This window comes from Molossus molossus, unplaced genomic scaffold, assembly GCF_014108415.1.
Source record: "Molossus molossus isolate mMolMol1 unplaced genomic scaffold, mMolMol1.p scaffold_m16_p_1, whole genome shotgun sequence".
Classification (NCBI taxonomy): Eukaryota; Metazoa; Chordata; class Mammalia; order Chiroptera; family Molossidae; genus Molossus; species Molossus molossus.
Genome location: NW_023425344.1, coordinates 246,842,231 through 246,859,631, shown reverse-complemented (window position 1 = coordinate 246,859,631; position 17,401 = coordinate 246,842,231).

Sequence of the window (17,401 nt, the reverse complement as noted above, 5' to 3'; positions counted from 1 at the left end):
CATCCCGTACCCTGAAAGATGGCCAGTTCGATGCCCTGTCTGGTCAGGGCACATATAAGAGGCAATTGATCTACGTTTCTCTCTCTCTCTCTCTCTTTAAAGTCAATTAAAAATTTTACAGAATTTAAAATAACATGATTTATTGCATTGCCACATGCCTCTCATATATTGAAAAGAACTTCTTCTGGATTACAGAAGAAATAGTTAAGTCCTATTTTCTTTAGCAAAATTAGTTTAGAAATAGAAAAACCCTTCGCACGGGGATTCATCGAAACACTGTGTGAAGATAATTGTTTTCGGATGTCAAATACACACACGTGTACACAAACTCACCGATGCCAACTGCAAATATAAAAACATCTCTTTTTTTATGGAGCGGAGGAGCTGATTTCTGATGGAGAAGGTAACTCCTTGGAAGCGACATGAAAGTGCACTTGAAAAATAGGAGGTCTGGAGAGAGAAGTAAAAAGATAAAATCCAGCATTTTAGTGTTTTTTCCCAAATGCAAGTGAAAGTTAGGATGAGTCAGGGAGTTTCCAAACCTTCATGTTCTTGGGCAATGAGTGTGCGTTCAGAGCCTGTCTCACGCGTCGGGGACCATCTCTGAGCTCTTGAAAAGAGAGCCTGAAAGGGTGACGGAAGAAGGAGAGGAAGAGGGAAGAGAGAAAAGTAGGGAGAGAGGCCGGGAGGGGGGCGTTTAAAGATTAAATACATGCAGAAGAAACGAAGTCACTCCCTGGGTCACCGCAGAGGGGACGTCCACCGAATCTGTCCTCCCCAGTGAGTACACAGGGATTTCGTTCCATGGCCTCTTCCTTCGCCTTGTTTTAACGTCCTCACCTGAGGATATTTTTCCATTTATGTTTTTAGATAGGGTGGGAGGGAGCGAAGGGGGGGGGAGAGAGAGAGAGAGAGAGAGAGAGAGACATGAGGCCCCAACCGGGTCTGTGAGTGAACCCGAAACCCAGGTACGTGCCCTTGACCAGGAATCGAACCCCAGACTCTTTGGTCCATGGGCCAACGCTCTAATGGCTGAGCCAAACTGGCCAGGGCTCATTTTCCATTTTAATGTTTGCATTCTGACCCTTGTCTTCCATTTTGTTGCAAACTGTGCCGTCCAACGACCGCCCTGTACCATTTCGTCATTGTGATGTGCACCCATATCTACCCACCCGCTGGTTGCTGAAACGTATAAACAAAGATGCTGCCCGCTGTGGCCAAAGGGATGTCACAGAGGTGATGACATTAAGGCCCTCAGGAGGGGGTCTCATCCTGCACTGGCCTGTGGGCCCAAAGCAATCACAAAAACCTCTCTGAGAAGGAGACATGACGTCAGAAGCAGGGGTCAGAGGTCAGAGTGATGTCATCGCCAGAACCAGACCATGGGCCCAAGAGTGTGGGCAGTCTTTGGGAGCTGGACAGGGTGCGGGGACGGGGTGTTTTCTGAGCCTCCAGGAGAAATACGGCCCAGTGAGCCCATGAGCTCAGCACCAGTGGTACCTGGAACCGTGCGGAAGCCCAGGTGTAGTGTTCCAGCCACTGGTCTGTGCCGATCTGTCCCTGCGGCCACGGGAGCCGTGAGCTCAGCACCAGTGGTACCTGGAACGGTGCGGAAGCCCAGGTGTACTGTTCCAGCCACTAGTCTGTGCTGATCTGTCCCTGCGGCCCCGTGAGCCATGAGCTCAGCACCAGTGGTACCCGGAACGGTGCGGAAGCCCAGGTGTAGTGTTCCAGCCACTGGTCTGTGCCGATCTGTCCCTGCGGCCCCGTGAGCCGTGAGCTCAGCACCAGTGGTACCCGGAACGGTGCGGAAGCCCAGGTGTAGTGTTCCAGCCACTGGTCTGTGCCGATCTGTCCCTGCGGCCACGGGAGCAGCAGGAGCCCGCTCCAGGTGCAGGGTCCCAGGTGTTCCCCTCACACCCGCAGAATGCAGTCACGGAGTTCCGAGGCGCTGAGTCTCAGGAGCCTCCCTCTGGCTGTCCGAGTCTCCTCGTCTGACGGCCGGTCCCATTTATCAAGGAGCAAAGTGAGTCCAGCCCTGCCCGGGGCTGCCCCCAGCACAGTGAGGCACCCCCAGCCCCCATCGGCATCCCATTTCTGGGGGGTAGCCATGGGGATCTTTTTACAACCAAACCTGACCATGTGCGCCCCTCAGAACTCTGAAATGCCCTCCAACCTGAGCCCCCTCCCCAGCATCGCCCTCACCTGCTGGCCCTCAGCACCCTCACCCCCACCCCACGCTCCAAACCCCGGACCCTGTCTGGGTGCCCCTGCCCCTCAGCAGGTGCTCCCTCTGGTCCTCGATGAGGCCATCCCCCGCCTGGAGCTTCTTCCTTCCCCTCCCCTAACCCCTCCATCCGTCCCTCTCCCCAGGCGCCTCCTTCACCCCGACACTCTCGACTCCACATTTTTCCAGTTTACAGAACGACCCTCCAACTTTCTGTTCTTCCCACTGGTCTGTCTTGTCCTAGGAAAATGATTTCAAAGTGGGGCCCCATCACCAGGAGCACCAGAATCACAAAGACTTTTCTTAGAAAAGTTAATAAGCACCTCACGCCCCAGAGCCACAGTCAGGAGACTCTGGTGGGGACCAGCCTTCCCTGCTTTCCGAGCCGTTCCGGGGTCCTGGAGGGTGGACGCCGTCTCGGCCTTGTTCACGCGGGACCGTCTGAGCACGTGTTCCGTGTTGAATGAATATGTCTGGGACGAGTAGGGCAATTTCCACCAGAGGTCGGCTGAGCGGGACAGTGTCGGACCCGCACACGATCGCTCCTCGAACCTGCACCACCGTGAGCAGCCGTATTACAACGTCAGCGGTCCGGATGGGAACACAAGGCTCGGACAGACGCGCCTATCGTTTCTCACCCGTCTTCTTACAAGCAAGACTTGAAACCATGTTTTCACAAGTGGGGGGCATCCACCCAGCTCCGGCGGGTCCCCGCTGCCTCCACCCCACCATGTTATGTCAGAGGCTTCCGTTTGGTGGCTCTCAACCTGGGGTGCTGATTATGATCACCGGGGGGCACAGGAAGTAAACGCACAGAACAGGGCTGGGCGAAGACCCATCTTCTCATCAGATTGGTCTGGGCGGGGTCCTGGCATCGGTGTTTTATTTTATTTTCCTAATATTTTTTCTTTATTGATTTTAGAGAGAGAAGAAGAGAGAAGGAGAGAGAGAGAGAAACATCGATGAGAGAACATCGACTGGCCGCCTCCTGCATGCCCCCCACTGGGGATCAGGCCCACAACCTGGGCATGTGCCCTGACCGGGAATTGAACCGGCAACCTCTTGGTGCATGGGTCGACCCTCAACCACTGAGCCACACCGGCCGGGCAAGCATCAGTGATTTAAGAACCATATGTTACTGTGCCACCAGGGTAGACAGCCTCTGCCCAACCGGCTGCCCTGCCCTAGGCCGCCCTCATGCCCGCCGTGAGTCCTGGCCACCTCTGCCTGGGGCTGTGCTCCATTCCCTTGGTCTGTACCTCCCCGGTCCCTGGATTGACAGCCCGGCTCAGGCATCCCTTGCTGGCCACACTTAGGACTTCCTTCTGGTAATACCGATTTAACACCTAAGGCACACGACTGTGGGTACGGGACCCCTCCCCTCCTCAGGTCCTCAGACCAGGTCTTCACCTCCAACTGCCCTTCTGCTGGGGGAGGGGAAGTGGGCAGCGCTGACATCCTTGCGAATATTCAGTATTATTCTCGCACCCGGCACCAAGCACAGTCTTGAGTACACACGGAGAGCTCACGGCCTGGGGGAGGGGGCGTATCCGAACATGCACCTCAACATGTGACGAGCCTGGACGTCAACGCAAGTGTGCTGGTCAAAGTTGAATACTCACATTCCATTAGTGTCTCTTACAAATTACTTTTCTAATTAAGCGACTGCTTATTAAAGATGCAATCTGTCACTCATGGGTGACGCCCGACTGTGTTCCCGCTTCTTCTGTGCTTCGTCCAGATGTTGTTTACCAAGATGTGTTTCCTCAAAATCCTGCTTTCTCATCTCAGCCCCAAAGTCACCAGCCGGCTGAGGACCAGTCCACCAGTAACTGGGCACAGAGGAAGCTTTGGGTGGCTTGTTAGGTTTTTCTAGGCCGAATGAGTCCATAGCTATTAATCTGTAGCCCTGGAAGGATTTCTCTTTCTATCAGCTGATCTGCCCCTTCTTGATTTGGACAAAAGACAAACAAAAACTGCGAGCCTTTGGGGTAAGGCAGAGTTTGACTGCGGCCCCACTTAGATCTGGATGTTAAGCACTCTGGCTGCATCTTGAATTTTTCTAGAATTCCAAGGTTTCTCACCCGGCGGTGAGCCCCCAGCAAACGTGCAGACCAGAGTGAACATGCGAAGGGAACCATCCCACAGCCTGAAAGCTGGTCCTGGGGCTCAGCAGAGAGGGACAGGCCCGTGGGCAGTGTCCTTGGCCCCAGGCAGCTTCGAGGTCAAGTGCAAACGCTCTGTCGTAGAGTCCATTCTAGGCCTCTTAGAAGGATGGTGTTTAACATGGGAGCTAGTCTCCCAAGTGATGGAGAGTGGCCATCTGCAGGGCCTGCACACAGAGGTGGGACCCCGAGGGCAAGGACATCCACTGGACCCAGCAAGAGACACAGCACCTGCTGGAGAGGCTCCGGGGATGTATTCTCAAGTCACCTTCTTCTCACCCTCTGATCTTCCAACAGCGCCTCCCGGGAGACCCATGGGCCAGGGGACCCAGTGGGCCAGCAGAACACAAGGCAGGCCGACCGGGGGAAGGGATGGCCTGAGATCACAGGAGCAGTGGCCACTCCTGGCCGGAAAACGTCTGTCTGTGACTCCAAGCATCCAACACGCCTCACAGGAGAACGTGGCCTCTCTTCTCCGAATTTCCTCCAGGCCAGGGGAGAGGACTGGTACGGGCAGGGGGTGTATGTACACTAGCCACGCCCTCCCATGTCATTCAATTAAACAGTTTGTCCAACCTGTGGCCAGGATGCCTTTTGGTTTTCTTGGAGAGAGGATGGGTGAGAAGCAGACCCATTTCTGGGGGGCCCTGGGGGACGCACCCTGCCGAGCACTCCTGCGGTGTCGGTAATCAGCTCTGCCGTCCTGGGAAGTCAGCTTCCTTACCTGTGTTTTGTAATGAACAGATACAAGGACGTTATGGAAGGGCAGTCGGCTGAGCCCAGGTCACGGGGCTTCTCCACGGAGGGTCCAGGGAAGTGGAGCCCACCTCTGCGCCTCGAGCCCACATTCTCTCTGATCCTCTAGGCTCTTTCTAACATCCTGTGGCAAGCGGGACACGGGGCAGGTGACAGGAGAGGTGGAGAGCACTCTAGTTTCCTCTGTTTTAGCCTTAAAGGAACTAAAAAAGGAAAGGAAAAGACAAAGAACAGGAAAGAACAAACCAGGCTGTGGATTTTGATTTAGAATAAAAGCAATTTTCAGCTCCAGCCGGGTGACTCGGTTGGTTGGAGTGTCATCCCATGCACCAGAAAGGTTGCGGGTTCGATTCCCAGTCAGGGCACCTACCCAGGTTTCAGGTTCGATCCTCGCATACAGGGGGCAACAGATCGATGCTTCTCTCATGCCGATGTCTCTCTCTCTCTCTCTCTCTCTCCTTTCTTCTCTCTCTCTATCATAAACATAGCCTAAGGTGAGGATTAAAAACAAATGTAAAAGAGAGCAGATTTCAGCCAAAGGTACCAATGAGAGTTGTCTCATATTCTGACGAATGCTCTGTCCCGAGAAGCAAAACTGTTCTTGTTTCTGCCAGTCGTTGCTGAGGGTCGGCTCCCTGCCCGTTGTCTGTGGGTGTGCACCCCTTCCCTTCCTGGGGACCCTGGCTCCCTCCTGGAACATCTGTGAGCCGTCCCCTGCTGTGGCGAACCGAGCAGGAATTGTCAGCGGGGACACACGGCAAGGTCAAAGGATCATGACTGAAACCGAATGAAGCAAAAAACGACTGTTCACGCGAGACACCCAGGTCACGTGGGCGTCTTGCTCGAGGACGGTGAACAGCTTCCACAGAGACCGGTGGGAGCAAAGGCTCTTCCCGGGCTCCCAGGCAGGGAGCGTGGAGGGAGGGAGGATTGGGGCCGAAGCCCGCGGCCTGGCCCCTGCCTCTGACCCTGCCTGGAGGGCGCTGGGCAGGGGGCTCATCCATCTTCTGATTTGCCTTCATGTTCAAACTATATCTTTGCAGCAGCCAGGACTCCTGAAAAAGTGTATCTGGGTGGCTCTTTGAAGGCAGGCGGTCAGATGGGTAAGCGTGGAAAAGGGATCCGTCTGGGCAGCACGCTCAGAACACCCCTGGCACCCAGCTTTCGGGGTGAGCATGGTGGCGGGAGCTGGGACCAGCGTCTGGCTTTGGAAATGAATGGACAGGGTAGCCAAGAGATGGGGGTGTGCCCTCCTTTGCAGAATCCCTCCCCAAACCAACTCATTTTTGTTATCTTGAAAAATAGAGGCGGCAGGTACATGCCTTCTTCCTTGCAGGTTTCAATGCACACGACAATCTTTGGAGTCCAAATGTTGTGGGAGGCGGTGGGCCTTTTCCCCCCAAATGATCTCTGTAGTTGATATCTGGCTCAGATATCCCGCTACAAACACAACCACATAAGGAAACAAACACACAAAAGCAAAGTCAGCTTGATTTGAAGACACACAAATGTTAAAAAATAGTTTAAAAAATTAATAAATGCTGACCGCGAGTCAGGCAGGGCTCTAACTCCTGAGAACATAGGAGACCAGCTTCCTCTTCCAAGGGATCGGAGCTAACCGAGGGGACAGGGGGTGACCTTGGAGAGCTCTCAGTGCACAGAGGTGCTCACGCTGTCCCTTGGAGTCCCCTCCGCGGTCTTTGCCCTTCTGCCAGCCCTAGCACAGCCCAGGGAAACCGTGTCACATGGTGTGAAGGACCAGACCCCAGCAGAGAAAGTGACGTTTACCATGGATGGACGTTTGCCACGTAGGAAAAGATCAAAGGCCTTCGAGGGGGGAAACAGAGCTCCGAAGGTTCGGGGGTGCAATCAGGCTGTGAGTCTCAGTGAGTATCCGTCCGTCCGGGAGGCTCTGACGCAATACCCCGGACCGGCTGGCTGACGAACAGCAGAAATGCATTCCTCACGCTTGCGGGGGCTGGACGTCCCAAATCAGGGTACCAGAGGGGTGGCCTCTCCCGGGTTTCCGAGGGGGACGTTCTCCCTGTACCTTCACCTGGGAGAAAGCTTCAGGAGCACATTGTAAGGACAAGAACCCCACTTGTGAGGGCTCCACCCTCATGACCCGAGCACCTCCCAGAGGCCCCACCTAACAGCACCCCAGGGGGAGGGGGAGGTGTGAGCTCTGAGTTCCAGAGGGACACAGACATTCAGTCCTCACCCATGCGGGAACAGTAGGAAAGCTCCCATTGAGGGAGGGAGAAAAGAGAGACCCTCTGTGGGGACCGGGCCATGCTCATTGTTCTCCACCCTCAGTGTGCTGGGTCCTTGCGTCTGAGGTCAGCTACGGGTCTTCAGGAACTAGCCTCCTCTACACCGATGACCCAGGCCCCACCAGGGGAGACCGCGTGGAGCAAGTGTCCCACCTCTACCCTTTGGACGGGTCATTGTTTTCAAAGTCAAGCCGCCATGCTTTCTGAAGCTTTGCCCTAAGTCACTCATATCCTTATACATTTATATTTTTGTTAATCCTCAAGGGAGGGTATTTTTCTATTGATGTATTTTTTTTTTTTTTTTTTTTTTTAGAGCAAGTAGAAGGGAGGGAGGCAGCAGAGAGAGAGAAACATCGATGTGAGAGAGACACAGCTGTTGGGTGCCTCCTGCGTGAGACCAGCTGGGGATGGAGCCTGCAGCCCCGGTGCCTGCCCTTGTCTGGGAACCGAACCCTCAGTCCTCTGGTCTGCGGGCCGATGTTCTAACCATTACACCACACTGGCCAGGGCTATTTTAATATTTTAAATAAGCTAACCCCATACTCCCAGAATTTCACATTAGGAGAGGTAGAAACATCGAAGAGAGAGAAACCTCAACGCGGATCGGCTGCCCCCTGCACACCCTCGCTGGGGAATGGGCCTGAAACCCGGGCATGGGCCCTGACCAGCATCGAACCGGGGACCTCTTGGTGCAGGGACGACGCTCAACCACTAAGCCGCACGGGCCGGCACTTCCAGGAGTTTTAACAACGTCTCCTTTGGGACACTCTAATACCTCAATAATTGGTTACTGAATTTTAGAACTCAGCTTAGCCAGTTTTGTTTGGTTTTCAATTTAGGTGAGACGCATTATTTTTTTTTTTCCCTTGCCACCAGATTGTGGGTGAGGACCATCTTTCCCCAGTAGACCCCTGAATGGATGGTGGACCAAAAATCTGTCTGAATTCATGGAGGACAGAGAGGGACTGACCTGGGGCCTGGCTGGCCCTTCATCCTGAAGCCCTCCCAGGGTGCGAAAACCGAAAGGCAAATTAAATCACCTGGTTCAAGAAAGAATACGCAAATCGATCGTTCCAGCATATTTCTACAAGGTTTAATGCGGGCCATTGGCTTACCTCTGCCCCTGGCCTGAACCATAGAGAAAAACATGAAGGTTCTTGTCCGCGCTTCGCCATCCCCCCCACTGTGCCGGATGAGCCAGGGATCTGGGAGCTGTCCTCCGTGTGACTTAAGGGTTAACTCGTGTCAGGACGCGGAGAGCTGAGACCGCAGAGATCGAACTCTCCCAGACAGGCGTGGTGCCGAGTTCCTGAAGCATGAGTCATCGAGGAAAAATTAATAACGGAAATGGCTGATGTGCTGGGGCACCTGCACGCACAGGGGCCTGCGTGTGGCAGGAAGGGACGATGTTAATTCTTCTCCTGAACAATAAAGCCGACCGAGTGACCAACCTGCCCGTAAAGGAGCTGTTGAGAGGAACCGTGGATGTCATCAGGCTTGTCGCTGGAGTCCAGGCTGCCTGGCCCCTGGCCTGACCACCAGCCCAGGGCACCCGCCGTCACTGTGCCGTCCACACCTGCCCCTGCCACTCAGAATGCCGGGGTCCCATCCGACAGCGCACTGAGTTGGGCGCTGGGCTGGTGACCCCTCCTTAATTCTCTTAGTCCTTCTCCCCCCCCCTTGCCTTCTGCTTTCCTGCCCCGTCCCTTCTCCCCACGCCCCTTTCTGTACCCTTCACTTGGTTTTCTTTCTCTCTGTCCACGCTCTTGAATTTCTGTCTCTCGCTTCCTCGTGGGTCTCTGTCGCCGTTCCTCAGCTTTTCCGTCTCCCTCTCGTCGTCTCCTCCTCCTGCCTTTCTACTCATACACTGGCCTCTGTCCGCACGCTTGGCACACGGCGTCCAGGGCCTCGTTCCTGAGCTCCTCAGACTGGAATTCAGGTGCGGAGTCCCCGGGCGCTGTGACAATCCAGATTCTGCCGGCGGCTGTGGACGGGACCGGGGTCGTACTGGTGCACCAGCTCCCAGGCTAGTGCTGGTGCTGTGGGTCCCAGCTTGGGCGCCAAGGCTGTACCGGGTCCCTGTGTCGTGGTCCGTGGACCAGAGCAGGAGACCCGCCCTGAGCGGGGAGACTTGTCAGGGCCCTGGGCTCCGTGACCAGATGGCGGGATGGGAACTCCATGCTTCTCGGTGGGGCAGCAGGACTCCCTTCCCTGTCGGAAGCTGATTGCTCCGTGTCATCGGTGTCACAGCTACAACTCAGGGGAGGGAAAGCCCAGTGTCCAGCTGGAAGTAGGTGTAGAGTTAAGAAGCACAGACGCCCTGGACTCAGCTCTGGTTTCAGCTCCGCTCCGACACGCATTCTCTTTGAGCCTCAGCTTTTGCATTGAAATTTTGTTTTTCTTTATTGATTTTAGAGAGAGAGAGATACAGACATTGATGAGAGAGAACATCGATTGGCTGCCTCCTGCACGCCCCTCACTGGGATCGGGCCCACAACCTGGGCTTGCGCCCTGACCCGGAATCCAACCGGCGACCTCCTGGTGCCTGGGTCGATGCTCAACCGCTGAGCCACACCGGCTGGGCTCAGCTTTTGCATTTAAGACATGATTAGTATTTACGTCTCAGGGTGGTTGTGAGAATGAACCTGCAGCTCAGAGATGGAGCTCAGTACAGCCACACTTACCCCAACCCTGTCCTTCTCGAAGTCAGGTTTCAGATCGACAGCCTCATCGTGGGCGGGGCAGCCGTCTTCCTGTAAAAGGGCACATGGAAGGCCTCGTGGTCCATCCCTTGCAATGCTGTCAGAGCACCTGCCCCGGTGTGAATTCAGCCTTCCATGCGTCACCCATAGGTGAAGAGCACCCGACCTTGACCTAGAGAGCAGGTGACTGCCCAACCTTGTCCCTGGGGTGGAGGGCACATTAGACCAGCAGTGAAGTTCTTGAACTTCCAACCGGGGAATCTTCCAGCTATGGCCCCCCGACTTCCCAGTTACCTGCCAGCCATGGCTTCCTACTGTCCCCTAGTCTCAGGACGGAAACCACGCCATTTCCACACCCTCATGGCATCGTAGAGGATGTCCTGGAAGACAGTCCCTGGAGATGAAGTCCGAAGGTCACTCCAGGGGGAATTGAAGACACTTGGTTCTTTGATATCTTCCACGTAGATGGGAATGGCCGCTCATCCCCGGGCAAGATTCTGCCGGTCTTTGTTGTTAGCCTTGTTGGTAGTACAAATAGCTTTTCACCCCACTGTGTGGCCTGTCTCTCTCTCTTTTCTCCCTCCCCCACCCCTGACATGTGCTTCACGGGATTTCTGCAGAAGGGACTTTGCTCCTTTGAGTCCAACATCTACACAGGCAGGTGACGGTCACCAGCTAAGGAAGTGGCCGGTCTGCGGGCAGTTCTTAGGACTTCTGGGAGACAGGGAGGTGGACGTTGTATGTTCAGGCCCAACCCTTTATATGTCGCAGGGAGTTTGAGTTGGCGGGTCTTTGGCTGTCTCCCTACAGCATAGCACCCCAGAGCGCCAGTCCTGGGGTCCCCCGGGAGGTTCCTCTTGAACAGCCTGGAGCCCAGAGAGAGGCTGAAAGGGGCTGACCGTGCCGCTGTCTGAGCGTGGACGTGACAGGTACGGGCTGTCCTGGGCTCGCACTCCGGCTGCATCCCTGGGTGGGTCTGTGACCGGGAGGTCATATTCCCTTCCAGCTTCAGGTCGTCAGAGGCAAACAGAGACGGCAATGCTGGTCTCCTGCGGCCGCTGGGAGATTGTCGGAGTCCATGCGTGTCTCGCGTGCCTGGCGGTGTCTGAGAGTGGAACACGCTGAACTGGAGCACGGGTGCTTCCTCCCGGCCCTGCGCCCGCCCCCCACGCAGGACGTCCCTCTGTCCCCGAGGGTCTCTGCTGTCACACCAGCCGGGCAGGTTTTCCGAGCTTAGGAAGACCAGGCTGGACAGAGGACCCTGGCCGAGGAGTCAGACCAACAAAGCCATGACGGCATCCTGTTGGTGGGTGACCGTTTTCCTTTGTTGCTTTATTCTCATGCCATCGCCACAGAGGTGAGCGTGTTTACGTTCTGCTTGCGGAAGGCAGGAAGGGTACGGGGCTCCCTTGAATTTAATTACAGGCCACGGGGTAGGATTGAAACAGAAAGATTTCAGAAACTGTGCTGTATGTGGTTTTGCTTTCTTCTCTTTTGAAAAGAAGAATCAGCAATATGATTTTGCTGTCCTTTTCCTGAGGTTTTTTTTTTTTTTTTCCCCACTTGAATTTATTTCCCTCTCCTCTTCTCTTTTCTTAATTCCTTTCTGCCTTTCTTATTTTCTAAAAGGCTCTGGGTGGCTGCCAGTTATTATTCTAAGCTGAATGCTTTGGCTGCGAGCCAAGATGCTGCTAGGTGAGCACGGAGCTGGGATGAATGGTTCCTCCCCGCTCCCCTCTCGCCCAGCCCCCCGCGCGGCTACGGGAGGCCAAGCCCGTCTGTCGTCCAGATTTTGCAAATACGCTCTGAATGCTGGGCGAGCAGGTCGTGTGAGGGTTAGCCACGGCGAGATGGTTGCCCACGATGTGCCTGGAGGGTTTGAAGTGCCCCTTCCGAGTTACCAGTGAAACTGGTATCGCGTGAATTCCTGCCACCGGGGCTGACCGAGGCGTAGGGCAGGTCTGGGCTGCAGTGGTTTCAAAGTGGGAGATGCCGCTCGAAGACCAACCGACTCCCAGAAAACGGAGATTGAAATGTCGAGAGAAATGCCACTGATCCTGTGCACTCACTGGACTTTTTCAGCCGCCACCTCCAAAGAGAGGGGCCTCGGGGTGCCTGTCGTGTATGAGTTTCCCGTTGCGGCTGTAACCAGTTATCACAAGCTTAGTGGTTCAAAACAATGCACGTTTGCCATCTTATTGTTCCGGGGGTCAGGGTTCCCGAAGTCAAGGTGGGGGCACTGCGTTCCGTGGGGATTCGGAGCGGGAGGATGGCCTGGCCCTTGGCAGCTTCTGGAGATCACAGTTCCCTGACCGCGGTCCGTCAGCGATGCTGTGACTCGGACCTGTCTCTGCATCGCATCTCTGCCCGCTCGGCCTCCATGGCCCCATCACCTGCCGTCTCTTCTCTGCCCAGTTCCCCTCTGAGGACCTGTCACCACATGGGGCTCACTGGACCATCCAGGATCATCTCCCCATCCCAGGAGCCTCGGTTCAATCCCATCTGCCGAATCCCCGTTGCCATGTCCGTGAGCAGAGTCCCAGGTTCCCGGGCTGGGATGGGGACGTCTCTGAGGAGCCGGCACGATTCTGTCTGCCAGAGGGACACGCACCAACCTTACAAACGCACGTGAGAATCAGAGGTGTGACATTCCAGGGCGACAGTCCTGGAGAAGACATGTTATCCCTCTAACTCAGCTGAAGGGCCTCCCTCCAGGGTTTGGTTTCCAACCCCATGCTCTGTCCCGAGCGGTGAGGAGGTCTGGGTCATGGTGTTCCATGCCCACTGGGCACTGCCAGCTGCCAAGGCGTGGCTGTGTTTTGCTTCGGCTCCCATGGCCTCTCCTAAACCGCCCTCCTCCCCCCTCCCTCTGCCTCTCCAACCTACCTCCTCCTTCCAGGGCACGGTGGCATTGGAGCTGTGAAATAAGTAGCCGCATTCATTTAAAAAACATTTTGTTTCTTTTCCTTTATTGATTTTTTTAGAGACAGAAGAAGTGAGAGGGAACATCGATGAGAGAGACCATCAATTGTCCGCCTCCTGCATGCCCCTCACTGGAGGTCAGGCCCACAACCTGGGCATGTGTCCTGGTGGGGAATCGAACCGGCGACCTCTTGGTGCCTGGGTCGATGCTCAACCACTGAGCCACACTGGCCGGACAGTAGCGACATTCTTGTACACATAGTAGGCCCCCGAAGTAAACGCCTGGGCACTAATTCCAATCCACGCCGGGCACCTTGGGATTCGCTCCTCCCCATCACACAGTCCCCGAATGGAAGACTCTGTGTCAGCAGTGGCCACAGAGCTGGGGTACTGAAGCTCAGTTGCTCTCGTAGACGATTTCGGAGAATCTTCAAGGGCAATTGTACGAAAATCACACGTACACATCGAGCACCGCACTGATGTCGAATGTTTGCATTTCACCGGCCTCTGAAACACGCGACATGGGGATCTCAACCATCCTGCATGTTCCAGCAGCGCCTTTTCTCTTTTGTAATGAGCGAATTCATATATTGGCAATTCAAAAAGAGATCATCAAGGAGAAACATGCCAGGCTGGTGTGGCTCAGTGGTTGAGCATCGACCCATGCACCTAGAAGTTGCAGGTTTGATTCCCAGTCAGGAAACATGCCCTGGCTATGGGCCCGATCCCCAGCGGGGGGCGTGCAGGAGGCGGCCCGTCGATGTCTCTCATTGATGTCTGTATCTCTCTCCCTCTTCCTTCCTCTCTCTCTCAAATCAATAAAGAAAAATTATTAAAAAGCGAAGAAGAAACATTAAGTCTAGAGGGAGACAGGAGAGAGCTCTCTAATGCTAAGAAATAGATACTCGTCGAAGTCTGTTTGTTTCATATATAAACTCAATATTATGCCGAGGCTATAACCTTTGCTCGATGCAGATATTAAAGCTTCGTGGTTTTAACATGTTTTTGTACAACTGAATAAACAGAAGAATTTTATTTATAATGCTCCCTGGAGGAAAGGCTGACTATCTCTTCATTATTAGGGGTGTGTGGCTCTGATTATTTTTCCCAGGTCTCCGAGAGAACAGGTTTCTGGTCTTCCTGACATTCATGGATATTAGTATACGACACAGCCATTCTCACTGACTCAGGGACAAAGAACGACATTTTTTCCCCCCCCTGAAAATTCGCTTTTGTGGAAGGGAAATGTTGAGAGCATTTTATGGCATCCGCCGCGTCTCCATCTCTGCTCACTGTGTCTTCAAAGTGAGCAGAAGAGTTGATGGGCGTCTGCTGACGGACAGTGGAGGAGGGGCCTGGAGGTGCTCCCCAGCCCCAGGCCAGGCTTGCGAGGATGGAGGGGCCAAGGCCAGACATGCAGAGTTTCTGCAGACAGAGAGGAAGTACGAAGGTGCTGGCCTGGAGCCGAGAGTCGGCACAGGGACGAAGGGGCTCGGTGAGTCCCTGCCGCACTCCGTTTGCCCTTCCGACGCCGCTGAGCTCGTCTCCTTCACGACGGGGGTCCTCCGTGGGCCGGGACCATGAGTCATCTTCGCTCCCTCCAATGGGAGGACGCCCACTAGGTCCAAAGGGCTGACGACTGAGTGAACGACAAGAATGCTTGGCAGGCACTTCCCCCGGTAGATTTCTTAGTGTCCAGCCTCAGCCGGGGGATACGCAGTAGCTGCTGGTACACATGCCTTGTGTGCACAGAGTGTACTTCCCTGTGCGTTGTTTAGGGTGCGATTGCTAAGCCTACACGTTGACAAAAGAGGGTTTACGAGGAAACAAAGTTCCTCGGGCATTTTTAAAATGTGTTTTTATTGATTTTTAGAGAGAGAGAGAGAAAGATGTGAGAGAGAAACATTGATCGGTCGTCTCCCATTTACACCCTTATTGGGGACTGAACCCACAACCTGGGCATGTGCCTGACCAGTAATCAAATGGGCAACGCTTTGGTACATGGGACAATGCTCACCCCACTGAGCCACACCAGGGCTAGGACATTTTAAATATGATTCATGGAACTGACCATTGGACGTTAATTAAAATCACCCTTCCTCAGCTCTTAAAGAAAGACCTGGCAGCTAAGATCAACGCTTTATAATTTATCAATTGCTCATGATTGATCTAAAACTGTTCAGTTTCATCAGTTATAAAGGTACATACTGTATTCCCAACATGTATCCTCTATACTTCAGGTAGTTGCAATCCTTCAATAGAGACGTACAAGTGTGTGCTTTTTGTGAAGAAGGCCCTGGAATGTATCGCACGCTCAGGTTGGATTTGAGTGTGTTCTCCATCCAGGGCTTCTGTTTGTCTTTGCAGACACACATACTCTCTCTGATGGATCCCTAACCTCAAATCTGTCAACCGAGGTAGGGATCCTCACTCCTATTCTTAACCAGCTTGTCTTCCACTTCCTGTGATGTGATTTACTTCTCTAACGTGAGTTCCCAATTTATCGACCTTCAGTCTTTACCTGAACCCCACCTCTACTAACAAAGGAGGAACATTGGCAAAGAAAGCTGGACTTGAAATAAAGACATCTACATGCTAGATGCAGCCCGGCCTCATCACTTGGCTTCCCCTCCGTGGGAACGTGAGGTCAGAGGAGACCACGCCTGGCCTCCTGGCCTCCTGGCCTCCCCATGCCCACCACCCTTCCACCTGGACAAGCTGTGCAAAAAAAAAAAAAAAAAAGTGGCTTATTTTGTGGGTTTTCTATCCAAATTTTTCAACAGATTCATTTCTGTTACTTCTTGAGGGAAAAAAAAAATAAACCTTCTTTCTTGGCAGTCAAGAAAAGCATCTCAAAGACATCCCTAATTATTTCTTTGCCCTCCTGTGGGGATGACAGCTGTTGGGAGGGAAGCAGGATGCTGCATGGACCCCACCAGAGGACCTACATTTTCTGTTCTCACCACCATTCTGAGCGGGCTAGTGACCTATGCAATGTGATTTTTCTCCTCTGAAGTTGTAGAAATAGTGTTTGTCCTGGCCTACTTCAGAGTAATTTTTGGAAGCTCTAAATGGAGGGTGTGTGTAAAAAGTGTGGCAACCCAAGGGACAGGAGCTGTCTCCAGTCTGGGTCCCCAGGATCCGTCAGTCACTCGGCTACCCGCAGCATCGGCAGAAGTCACACATCTGACCACGCCCTGGCCGGGCTGGCTCAGCCGTCAGAGCGTCGGCCCACGAGCCAAAGTGTCTCAGGTTTGATTCCCGGTCAAGGGCACCTGCCTGGTTTGCAGGTTTGATCCCCAGGCCCTGCTCGAGGAGGAGACCAATCAATGTGTCTCTCTCACATCAACGTTTCTCCTTCTCTCCCTCCCTCTCTCCATCCCTCCCCTCCATTCTAGCTAAAAATCAATGGAAAAATAGCCTCAGGTGAGGATTAACAGAAAACAAATGCACACGCAAATTTGATCATGCCATTTCCTGAATCCCCATCCTCTTCGGAATGGTACCTTCCTCTGTGTCATCTCCAGCCAAATCTCCTACCACCAACCAGAAGCCTTTAGCCACCCTGCAGTCTCCAACTGGTCAACCCTTGTACCCTTGGAGACTTTCATCATTTCTCTCTGCCCAGAGAATTCATTGCCATTTTTTTTTTTTTATCTCATGAAATACTTCTGTTCCTTTAGTGACAGTGACAGAGTTTGTAAGACCTTCCCTTCATCCTCCACCTTTTTATTTGAACAACAATAGCATCAACACTAAGACATGAGAAGTACAGTTAAATTCTCCTGGTCCCCTTTACGAATCTTGTTTTGTTTCCTTTGTAGAAGTAGACACTGCCCTCCACTTGCCAGAGATTAGCCCCTTGAGTACCTTAACACAAGGCTACGTCTTCCTGTGCCATAAAGTATATTGTGTTGTTAAGCATGTTTTTAAGTTTATGTATATGCTATCATACCGCTTGCATGTTTTTGCTACTTGCTTTTTAAAAATTAAATATAAGCCCTGGCCGGTTTGGCTCAGCCGTTAAAGTGTCAGCCCACGAACCAGAGAGCACCGGGTTTGGTTCCCGCTAAGGGCACGTACCTCAGTTGCAGTTTGTCCCCGGCCCCGGGCTGGGGTCATGTGGATGGCAACCAGTCAATGTGTCTCTCTCACGTCGATGTTTCTCTCTCTCTTCCTCCCTCTCTCCTTCCCGCTCTATCTGAAGATAAATGCAAAAACGTCCTTGGGTGAGAATAAAAATATAAAAAAAATAAAAAATAAATAAATATTAAATATAAGACCAGAATCTCTTTACTAAAGACCAAAAAAGATAAAAAAGTGTAAACACCACATATATATATTTTTTTAAATAAG